Source organism: Pezoporus occidentalis, unplaced genomic scaffold (genome assembly GCF_034315485.1).
Source record: "Pezoporus occidentalis ecotype Australia unplaced genomic scaffold, CSIRO_AGI_Poc_V1 ctg26, whole genome shotgun sequence".
In the NCBI taxonomy this organism is placed as follows: Eukaryota; Metazoa; Chordata; class Aves; order Psittaciformes; family Psittacidae; genus Pezoporus; species Pezoporus occidentalis.
In genome coordinates this window covers 4,760,205-4,772,558 of record NW_026914502.1, presented here as the reverse complement: position 1 = coordinate 4,772,558, position 12,354 = coordinate 4,760,205, and the positions used below count along the sequence as shown (strand labels likewise).

General features: G+C 38.1%; 1 long non-coding RNA gene across 1 annotated transcript; it reads left to right on the top strand.

The window, feature by feature from the left end:
* Nucleotides 1-4,422: 4,422 nt before the first annotated feature.
* On the top strand, nucleotides 4,423-11,845 carry LOC134166421 (uncharacterized). Its single transcript, XR_009965874.1, has 3 exons — nucleotides 4,423-4,498; nucleotides 6,811-6,904; nucleotides 11,718-11,845. It is a non-coding gene; the product is annotated as an uncharacterized LOC134166421 (long non-coding RNA).
* The last annotated feature ends 509 nt before the right edge of the window (nucleotides 11,846-12,354 follow it).

Below are 12,354 nucleotides of genomic sequence, written 5' to 3'. Positions count from 1 at the left end.
CATATAGTTGGACTTTTGGTGTTTAAAACTTTTATTTTCCAGAAAGACATTAACAGACATTAGACTGACAGAAAAGAAGAGCAAAATAGAATTAGCATGAATTAAGTGGAATAAAGAACAACAAAACAAGTAATATTTATTATACAAAATGGCTTATAAAGAGCTATGACTCTTCATCTGTGCCATACAGGAAGGGCAATTACTGGCAAAACCAGTGGAAAAAAAACCTCAAAATAGTCTCTCTTAATATGAGATGTTGCATAATGAAGGTTGTTTTCTGGTTTGCTTCTGTGAGCAAAGATTTATTTTTTTTTTGTTACAAAAATAACAATGCTAATTGCTTTTGCTATCCAACAGAATCTTGAGTAACAGAGATAACAACTATTTTTTAAGAGCTTTAACTGGTGCTAATTCTTTTTTATTCCTCTCTTTGTTCCAGAGCCTATCTTCCAGATCTTTCAAAAGAAATAAATAATGTTGACTGTGGCTGTACTGAATTTGTTTTCGTATACGTTCATTTTTGTCTCCATCATAAAACATGAACACTCAAGTGAGATGAAATTTGGGAAAATTTGGAAGTCAAGAAAGCTGTTTGCTGAAATTGCTTCAAGGATTTGAGGAGCCACAGACTGGATATTAAGTCAGCATATCAATAAGCTAACAGTTGTTCTTCCTGAAAGCTTCTGAAGGACCAAAATGGAACATCATCATTCACCCAGGAGAAGAATTTAGACCCAGAAAAAATGTAGCGAGCTACACCATCACTGACACAATATATGCTTTTGAAAATACTGAGCTTCCTCAAAGGCTCTTGCCATAACATTAAGCATGGCTGAATCTTGCACAGTTGCAAATTAAAACATGCCAAAAATAGCGACTCAAAAGGTGAAGCTAGAAATAAAGGTTTTACAAGGTCCAGATCAATTCCAAATTCATTCCTCATCTAAGACACCAACTTTTAGGCCTCAATGGCAAATGTAAAACCCAGATGCTCTGCAAAAACATGAGATGCTCTCTACAAAAGTTCTATCCAAAAGACAGTGATAGAAAGATAAGATCATTTCCACAGGGGCTATTGTTAATGACTGTAATCTAAAGTTTAATGTTGTTACTAGAATTAATATTGACCTCAGTTGATTCACTGGTGTTTTAGCTAAGAGAATTCATAATTTTTTTTTAGTAAGGTCATAAAACTAGTTCATTTCAACGTTTGCACCAGTGCTCTGTTTTAATAACTTTGAATAAATACTGTTCTGCTTAAATTGAGTGGGAGCTGGAATGTAAAACCTGTGCTGCTTAGCTACTTTCACAACTGACAGTTTTTGCAGCTGTGTGCTGCCAGTTTATTTTTTTTTGACAGACAAAGTATTCTGGCTTTTCATGACAGCCAAGATAGCCTATTCTGGTGAGACTGCAAAAGGGTGAAAGGAAAAGGCAACATCTGATAACACCTACCTACACTGAATAAGTCATGCAAAATGCTCTCACTGTCTGAGAGCTGTGAAACCAAAGAAGGCTTGACACACGTTTGCAGGTATTAAACCCACACACCATTTCCAAGCTTTTGATTCCCTTTCATTTCTACTGCAGCGATGCTGAAAGAGTTCATGAACAGGATTGATATTAAGGGCTTGTTTTCACCAATTAACTCCTGTTGGAACTGATCTGCAATGTTTGCCAAGCTACAGTCTACCATTTCAAGCAATATTAGTATATCCCACAGCTAGATTTAAAACTCCTTACAGGAAGGCAGGGGTTAAATTAGTCCTAAGTTAAACAACTTAGATGTAATTAGGAACTAGCTACAACAAGGCTTTATTTATTCACTCCTGTTAATTCTTATGATGGTTTCAACACTGTTGATACATTATATTGAATTCACTGGGCTTATTATTTGTGACACTGATATTTTTGCGTTCAGTATATGTCTATGATTAACCAATGTGGAGGTCTGAGTGTTAAATAATCAGAGTATAAGCAAACAACAGTTTGAAGACTTTTATCTAGACTTCCGCTATTATGAAATTTGAAAGAACTAAACAGGCATCTTAGTATGGCACTCTCTAACAACAGTATGAATGCCCCAGAAACTTGTGTGAAGATTATCCTCTACTTTTTTTTAGTAACACCACCCTTAGGGGCTCCAAATAGCCATTATTATTTTATTATCCTTTGCATCCATCTTTTGAAGACTGGTGTATAGAGAATCTGTTTTTCATAACTCTATTTCTTAAAGGAGAATCCAGACACTGAAATGAACTCTGAGGCAACTCTTGTTGCAGGAGGTCAATAAGGAGGATTTATTTACGTTGACTACTTGTTCTCCTGAAAGAACAGGGAACAAGTTAATGGTGTATGGTATTCTTTGACTACCTCGAAAAATTGCTCATTTCAGTGATCAGTGACGACTCAATGTAATGAAGGGTCAACTGTCTCCCAATACACAAAGCAGGAATTTGCACACTCTGCCAGGTGTATGCCTTCACAACATGACGCTGGACAGGAAGCAAATAGTTCCCCAGAACTCTTGTGATGCTTATTAGACACTGTCATAGGTGTTTACTAATGACAGAGTGATCTGCACCCAAATAAAAGGGAAATATTGGTATTAACTATTACGTAGTGTCAATGTTGTCATAGTTCTGAGTGCTGCTTATCCACATGGACTGTGTGGAAAAGGAACCACCATAACCACTTTAAGCAAAAGATTTAAAAGATGAGATTTGCAGGATGGCTTGTACCAGTAGGTGTGAGCTAGTCGCAGAAGAAAGGATAAAGCGCCTGGATGTTTTCTCCCAATATGTGCCACAGGAATCTGGGCAGCAATATTTCTCCCTTTTTAAAAGGCGGTAAAGCATAAAAACCTTTATCCTCCCTGTTTATATAACGTGCAACACATTTCTGTCTTACAGGCCTATTTTGCCAGAGAAAATGTATTCTATTTAACATGATACCCTGAAGCCAGGGAGGAGCTTAAATGTCAAAATCCTTTCTACAAGTCATGTTTCAGAAATTTATCTCATATTATAAAGTTGTTACATAGCTACATAGCTCCCATGAGAAAAAAAAGCAATTTACGCTCTACACTGAAGCACAATTCCTTGACTAATCAGTGTTAAAGAAAACACTAAGCTGTAGTTTCATCCTCCTTACTGTGGCCATGACATGATTTAAAATGCTCTTTTATCAAGCTTGACACTTGGTCTATGAGTGCAAATTGCCCAGGGGGGGCAATCAGAGTTACGTTTCTTCACCCAGGAACTACACATGGTGCTAGGTTGCCCCATGCACCAAGGTTCATTAGGTGCCTATGTGCTGACTTGTGGCCCACACAGGGACTCAGAGCTGAGGCAAAGGAGAGGCAGGAGCCTGGCACATCTCCAGCTCTTCAGTAAGGCTGTGGAAAATGCCTGCCTTGCCCCTATATGCACCTATTATAGAGGGAACTTGAAAGCAAAGGGAACCACCTTTCCTGAACTTACAATGGATACAAGCAGCAATCATTTCAAAACCACCAAGGCATTGGGGCTGTAAAGTGTAATCTCTGAGAGGAAAACACCAGTTTTCAAAATGCAAGCATTCAACAGATGGGAGTGTGTGTTTTGAGGAGCCCCATGCACCAGGGACGACTCCTAAATTCTGACTGTAACTTCAAGCACTTTGTGGGGGGAGGTTTGTTTTGGAATAAAGCCCAGAGACTAAATGGCAACAGTCCCAAAGCCCTGGCTTGAATCTCCTCCTGCTTTGCCTCCACATGTTTCAAGCTTACCTTGATGCAGGGAGCTGGCCACGGTCTGTGCAGAGGGGACGCCCGCCTTGGTGCCTCTGCAAGGAGCTGGCATGGAGCAGCTGGCACCTCTTTGGTAGCAGCAGCGAGGCAGGGCACAGTCAGCAAGCCATGAGGAGAGTCACTCCGTGCACTGGGGAGCTACAGGGCCCCAGGGCAGCCCCAGCCACAGGGTACAGGAACCTCCCAGGCTGAGCACAGGCCTGGCTGTGGGCCTGCAGGTGGGCCAGGCTCAGTGAGGCCATGGCCAGGCAAGGCCGCAAGGAGCTGGAGCTTGGCCCTGCTGTGGTGTTGCTGTGACAGGCGGCTGGCAGCTGCAGGGGGGCTGATGTGGGGTTCTGGGCACTGGGCAGGGATGGGGACCCCTAGGGAAGGTTGTGCCTAGGCACTGCTCACGCGGCTGCCTCTCACTAGAGGCCCTGGTGCAGATCTTGGGGTGCCTTTGGCTACCACAGGGAAGGAGCAAGAAAGAGGAAAGGTAAATCAGTATTTACATATGTAATTGCATGTTGTGGTTAATAGCAGGATACTTTTTAAAAATTATTAACAAATTACTAGTTGTTTTTATCAGAATAAATAATAAATTATGGATGAATATTGAAGAAAGAATTGCCTTTATTTCTCTCGTCACTCTTAGGTGAAGGCCACAGACAAGTCCAAGATCTTTCCCTCAGTGAACAGACTCCCTGTGTCGCAAGAAAGTCTCCTTTGGTAGGTCTTGGAAATAGGCAGTCTTGTTTGAGTATAGACAATGCATCATGCTGTCTTGTTTTTAAAACAACCTAGCAGTTCTACTTGTAATAGTTTGTCCAGAGCTACTCAGGCTCTGTAGCTTCCGGAATGTGAGGTTTAGCCTGTGGTCATCTGTTTATTCCTGACTCCAAATACCAGACTCATGCAAAACATTTGGAAGAAACTAGTTTTTTTCCCATCGTGCCACCAATCTCCCCAAATGTGCTTATTTAAGAGGATCTATCTTGTAAGTTAGTTATCCCCATTGTGATTATGACTGAATATACTCTATGCCTGTCTCACTAGACATTAGGATATTCAGTGATAAAGCAATTTACTGAGTTTGCTTCACAGCATCTACACAAAATAATACTTCAGGATCATCTTCCCCCTGTCACCCCTCTGCAATTCTTCTGTTTTCTGTGGCTCCTGGGAGTGCTGGATGTTAAGCTGACAGCTGTGATTTATTCACTGGCAGCCATCTGATTTACACACAGATCTGGGCCAAAACCCTATCTAAAATGTGTTTTAACAGTAAGGAATAAAGTTCAAGAGAGAGATGTCAGAGATATTACATTATAAGTTATTACCTCTAATAATTCTATCCTAGTCTATTACTGGTTTGTGTGTTTCTTTCATTGTTTACAGCAGTTCTGAGGTTTGTCTGTAACATGCATAAACACTGTTCATGGAATACCTAGCTTTTTAAATGCCTGCTAGCAAATAGAGGCAAAAAAAGCCATTTTGGGTGAATTAAAATAGCATCTTAATTCATGAGTGCACCAAGCAGACCTGCAATCATTGCTCATCTGTGACAACCTCAAACTTCTAGTAGTTCAGAGCAAAGAAAGTATCTGAAATATCTATTAGTGTCCTTTACTATTATAGTGTCCTTTAAGCAACATTGGAGACTATGAGTTAATGTGTCACTCTACAAGCTGTAGAGTGCAAGCTATAAGATTCCCGACAAGCTACAAGATTCTCTTGCAATATAGTTATTAAAGTTATACTAGTTATACTAGTACTAGTTATTAAAGAACACACTAATGGTGCTCGGATTTTCTTTGATGGAAACACTGTTTACCACCAGAAATGCAGAATTTCACCCAGTTACCTAGGAGTAAGACCTGTGGGATTTCCATGCAGCAAGACTTCTGGTTCAAGGAAGAGAATATTCTCAGAAATGGCAGTCAGCCTTGAATTTGGGGTATCCGGAACTGATAATCATCTATGATGGCCCTAGTTAAGCTATCCCACTGGCCTGTATTTTAAAACTTCATTTTATTTCAAGAGTCTTTCCTTCCTCTTCTTTTTGTTTAGTCACTTTCTCAGCCCCTGGATTTGCTGTCGTCTACTAGATTAAATCCCTACAAGCATTTATTATTGTAATGTGGGAAAACAAACAATTTCTCGGACTACTTCATATTCACAGAAAACAAATGGTGCAATATTTTAATAGCCCTCTGTGAACTGGATTGTACATCTTAAGCTCCTGACACTCTATTTTCTTCAAAAGCTTATTTATTCAAAACATATTTTCCCACTGTCTTTAAAGAAACAACTGTCTGGCTACTTAGTATCTCACAGTAAGTGTCACATCTTTTGCCTAGGAAAGGATTCTGTTGCAAAGACAAATGATAGAGATCTGAAACAAATCCAAGGCAAAATGCCAAACACGGTCAAAATTAAGAAGCTGTGAATCAGCAATGCACTGACATACATAAATAGAGGAAATTATTTTGTTTAGAAAGAGCAAACATCTCTGCAGTGATGTATGATGTATTTAATTCTTTTCAAAAGCTGCTACTTCACAGCTACCAAATTACAAAAATTACCATCTTGTAAAAAACTTACAAAAACTACCATCTTTTACAAAAAACACCATCATCTTTGGCCTTGTACTCCATCTCTTAAAAAGGGTCAGAGATTTTCATCTAACACATCCCATTAGCATGGCAGCATGACTTCTGACTGTTGTTGCAAATTCTACAGATGAACCTTAAAGTTTCAATCAAAGTAACTCTGTGTTATGCTGTATTAGTAATAGTAATTGTTCATTGTTTCACCAATGAGAAAAATGTTACTTTCAGAAGATTATCTGACTATATGCAATTTTGTTCTATTTATATTGTATTATATATTTACTTTTTAATTATGTGACTATATGTATGAAGTTAGGCTTCAAACTTACACTACTTTTGTATTTTAAAGATTTTTACTGGACTCTGCATTAATGCTTTGTCACCTTAATTTTAATAAACAATTTAAAATCTCCATATTTTATTCTGTAGATGAGTCTTGCATAGCAGTTGATTAAAACTGTTAAATGAAGCGTTTAATGTGAATTTAAAGTCACGTGTCAACTCATTTTCATCATTTCTCAAGGTATGTAAAATTTTCATTTAACTATGAATATTAACACAGCAGTATCTAAACACATCATTATCTTTTATTCATAGCAAGCATCTGAATAAAATGGCTTTTAGTTTGTATAAAATCTTTTTTCCTCTAATACTTGATTATTTTGTTTTCTCACTGCAGTAAAAACCTGTGTCTCATTAGTCATGGCAGCTGTAGGACTGTGTTAGGGGAATAATTTTGAGGCTGAGCTATTAGACTGCAAGGCAGGAAGAGATTCAAAGGTCACAGGAAATTTAGAAAAGCTTTTAGATTAAGCTGTGTTTCCAAGACTGTCACTATGCTAATGAAGAATAGCTGGTGAAAATGGATATTTGCAATACATTTTAACTAACACTTTCTTTTTTATTATCTCACATTTTGCCAAATCTACCAGCAGCATAAACAGCACTGTAAAAGAAACCTATCAAAGTTGGTAGAAGAATGGGTCCAAGCAGCGAAGTGTTGGCATTTCCATTCATTTGTTATTCACTGATTTACAGCATTAGTAATTACAATGCTTTTCCCTATTTGACCATCTAAATTGCCTCAAATGTTGTGGGAATAGTACATAATTCTTCTGGTTTGAGTTTTAGCATTTGTACTTCTAGAAATAAAAGGTAAGAGAAAACTGCCTAGATGGTCATCATATATTAAAGAAAGTGGAATGCAGCCCAAAAGTTAATGTTTTAAAAATAATTCCATTCTAGAATGGAATAGAAAAATGGTTAACGCAGAAATTGTCATATTCTACAGGCTCTGACGTAAACTTGCAGGTAAATCAGAATGGAAGCTGTCTATAGGCAGGTTTATTCCATGAAAACATAAATTAAATATTCCACAGAAGATATTTAGGATTTTCAAAGTAAGCATGAAAAAGCTTCATAGTGATGTCAAGAGCCTGAATCATAACAGCACAAAGCAATGTAAGCAACATCTTGTATTCTTAAAAGCAATTCTATAGATGGTATTTTGTCTCTTATTTGTGTCTCTGATCATATGAGATTTGTTGTTAGAAACATACGTTGTTAGAAGCATATATGGTTTTCTATTATGGCCTGGGTTTAGGGCTTTTATCCTTAAAAAGATAAGCTGAAACAAAAAAGGTATGGCTGATTCTTTTTCCACTATTTAGAGTATGGTATAGATGTAGTAATATGTTTGCCTACACAGTATTTTCAAACATGAATACTCCTACAAGTAACTGAGGGTATAATTTGATGTTAAAGATGCACTAAGTTAGCATCAGATTACAGGCTGAGTTTGAAGTCCTGACAGTTGAAAAATATTTAAACTGAGACTATTTGCCTTAAAAATATATAAAGGTTAATTCTGGACAATATTTTGACAAACAGCAAATATTATCAGGGTATTAGCTGGTATTCAAAGACTAATCTTGGAACTCGTGATATTAGGTCATTTTCATGATGTATGCAGATGTGGTATGTGGCTGGAGAGGTTTTGTCTGACAACGTTACTCAGCCTGTGTGGGCAGTAAAGAATTAACCTTGTCTGCTGTACAAATTAGGCAATTGCAGAAGTTTTTTTAAGACACAGTACTGAAACAAAAGTTTGTATTTTACTGCCCTTCCTCAAGTACAGAGTACCTCATGCTGAAGTATCCCATTCATTTTAAAGATACCACATTATGCTTACACAGATACACCTTTAAGCAGCTGAGCACAGGCTCTTGCCTTAGCATGAAATCAAGTATTACAGATTTGCATCCAAGTCTTGCGTCTTCTGTTTCACCAAACAAGCACAGATGGCAGGGGATTTTCTAGATTAACAATCACCTTCCTTTGTCCCTATCTCCAGAGTAAATTGCTGATAAGTCCTACTGGTCTTTTCAAAAGCTTTTAAAAGTATAAGAGGCTATATTTGGACAAATTACTTTAAAATAGCACTCCTTAGGAAAAAAATATTGTTCTGAAGCAGTATTCAAAACAGCTATTCACTTGCTGTGAAATGATACTCTGTGAAAGTGCCACCACTATACTTCAGGTACAGACTGTGGAAGGTACTGATTGCAAGCACTTAAAATAACTGTTTTGAAGAAACAGAAGGCCACTGCAGAAGTTCTGTGATTTATGCTTCATGTGGGAAAACATGGTCTAAAGACTCTCTAACTCAGGAATTGAGATTTTCACAGTTGCATAATATGACAGCCCAGAGGGTCTTTAATTTCTAAGCACTGGAATTAAGTTTTAAGTGAACTAAGAGACTTCATTCATGGGTACAAGCCATTCTGCAATATCTTTTGGGGGTTTAGAGTAAGTAAAGTTGTTTGTACACACACAGCTGTAATGTCACACATTATTGTCATTAATTAGTGTGACAGAATTTGACCTAAAAGTCCCGAAGCGAGCAGTAATAATTCAGTTTATTTAGCTCTCAGCATAGTTTAATAAAGATCTTGTGTTCATAGAAAATGGCATATTTAAACACATGTCTTGATTTCATAGATGCAGCACTCTGCAAATTACTTGGAGGGCAGGGAACATTTGCGCTTTCTATACTAATGCCTCAAACCCCTCATATTTGCAGAGCTCAGAGTTTTGGCAGCAGGCCTGCAGTATGCTAAGGCTTGCTGGTCTTTTGTTTGTATCTTCTTTTTTTTTTTGTATCAGTATAATTCCCAACTGTTCTCTGCAATTTACCTGTCAACGTGCAATTTTGCCAAAAGAGGTCCTGTACTCCATGTTAGGCAGGTGTCAAAGGGCACCCCCTCAGCTGGCACAAATAGAAATTGTGTTAGAACCACTTTACTAACATGCACCAGAAGGAAGAATGATTTTATGTTCTGCTCACATGAGACTTAAATATATGTGTTTTTTCCTGTTCAACAGCTTCTAGTCAGGACATATGAGTAGGTTTCGTAATCTGCTATCTATATTAAGTAGGAAGCTGCTTCTCTTTAGGACTAGGAATAGCTTTTCTCTTTGTTGCTAGAGTTGTTTGCTCAGACAAGACAGAGCTCCAAGAGATGCAGTTCTTGGAGTTCTCTACAACGGGTCATAAAGATGAATATGCAAGTTAATTTCTGATTATTGTGGGGCATCAGGTAACACTGTTTATTCCAGATTCGTTCACAAAAGCCAGTTGGGTTAAAAATGGACTTAGAGGAAAGCTTCTGCATAAATTGTTTAAATTCATACCATTAAAAAAAAAAAAAAATGGAAAATATCCTCTCTTATCTGTGTTAAAATTAGACAAGAAAATAGCATGGAGGGGACTGGCAGAAAACTTCTCCCTCCCCTCAAAAGAAAAAGAAAAGAATTGGTCTGTATTTTACAGCTTGCTGCTGGTTAATGCCAGATAAACTGCTAAAGAGTCCCAGAAAATAAGGAATATTGAAAATAGTTTTAATTGAGGTGTTCTTGACTTACAGGGCAGAACCGGGACCACTAAACATTATTTCAAGCATCAGAGCATAAATAAAAAATGGCATAAATAAAAAGGAATTGCTGAATTTACAGAGAGAACTTTATGATCATGGTCTTGTAAAACAAGATTCAACCCTCTTCCCTTCTCAGTTCCTCCTGATATTTTTTAATACACGTTGCAAATCTGATACTTGAGGTTTTTCATTTTAAAAGATGAGTGAGTTTACCAGCTCCTGAAGTTGGCTCTGAATTCCTGGAAAAATATTTAATAATCAGGTTAAATATTAAATGATCTGGTTAAACAGCATTGTTTAGACAATTGCTCAGGGTGACAAGACAATTTATTTTTGCTTCTGAATCAGAATCTTACAAGTTTTGTATCTTTTTCTTAGTTACCCATCACCCACAAACCTTACACTGGTGCCACAAGCTTCTGGAGTTCTGAAAATGTAGACCTAGGAGATATTCCCTTCTATTTCTCTCTGTCGCACATTGTCCTGTGAATAGCAAGTTGCATCAGAGCATCACAGAAATTTTCAGCCTGAAATGGTAAGGGTGAGAGTAAACCAAGAAATGCTATAATAAACACTAGCAAATTATTATTCAGTTTTTTAGAGCAGGGCAAAAAAAGAAAAAATAACCTTGGTTCAGATATTTCCATTTGCCTGAATTTCATATACCACAGGGCTGAAAGATGTAAAAGGCTGGTATTACATTGCTGTTTTTTCTCATGCTGATCATTGTCTTGGTTCTGTCCCAGAATACAAGTTTGTTGCAACTTCCCTTTTTTTATTGTGGAACTGCTAGGGTTCCCCAAAATTGCTGGCAGCCTAGGAATTCTCTGTTTTCCTCTCTGATCTTTGCTGTCTGTGCCTCAGCATACTGGTTCTTTTCCTCTCAGTGTTGTTTAGAGGTTGCAGGTGTTTACACTGTTAGCTCCTTTGAGTTTAGCTCCTCTCTGGTGTCATCCAGAAAAGTAGAAGAGAAACGCAGAAAGAGCCTGCCTCTGCTGGGAGTGTCACAATGAACATCTGAAAGCATCTACTTCTGCTATTTCCTGTATCCTCTCTTAATGAATGAGTACCTCATAGATCTCTGAGAATATACATCAGGTACTAAATGTTGTGTCGAATGAGCAGTAAAATATAGCAACTTTAATGAGGAAATAGGCAAAGGAGCAGACCTGGCACCTGACAGACCCACACCCGTAAAAAATTCCCTCTGAAAGATGAGTTTATTTTGTCACATTAGCTCAACTGGCAAGATTAATTGATATTGGTTTATGAACCCCTGTGCAAAAATTGAACATTGGTATCTGATTTCCTAGACATGATGCTGCCCTCTCCCACTGATACACAACTATAAACAGTAGTCAAGCACTGTATAAAGGACAACTAAGCCCCTGATCCCTACAGTTTGCATTTCAGACACACAGTGAAGCATTGAAGAGGTCTAATGTCTGATTTCAGTTCAGTGAGGATGATTCCCAAAGACAGTATCTCCCCCATTATCTTCTGCCTTCAGCTCATGCAAGATAAAATAGAACTGCCAAAGTTCAGTAAAGAAAGAGGGAACATATTGTCTTGCAGTGGGGAAACAGAATGACAAACTTCAGAAATTTCTTTTTATTAGTTTTGGGTCTCTGCTGTGCTTGATTCTGGGACTGCACCTGCCTATACAGGCTGACCCTGGGAAACCATACCTTGTCAAGGTTTACCTTAAGTTGATACATAGTTCGACTCAGGCCTGTTGAACAAATGTGGTTGGGACACAGATGTGACAGGGCTATTCCAGCTATCTCATGCTTCCCGTGCTGCACGGGAAACAAGAATAAATTAGAGAATTTCCAAAGCTGTTCTGGCTCTCCTGGAGTAGCTTCTCTGTCAGGTTGCTCCCCGTGCACATCTGTGCTCCTAGATTCAGCATGATAGGCTGAGCAATGAGGCTTGTTATGTGCAAGGAATGTTCATTTAATAAGACTGAAGAATAACCGGTTGTTCTTCCTCTACGCTAGCAGCAGGTTTAGAGGTTAAATAAGTCAAATCTCCAAGG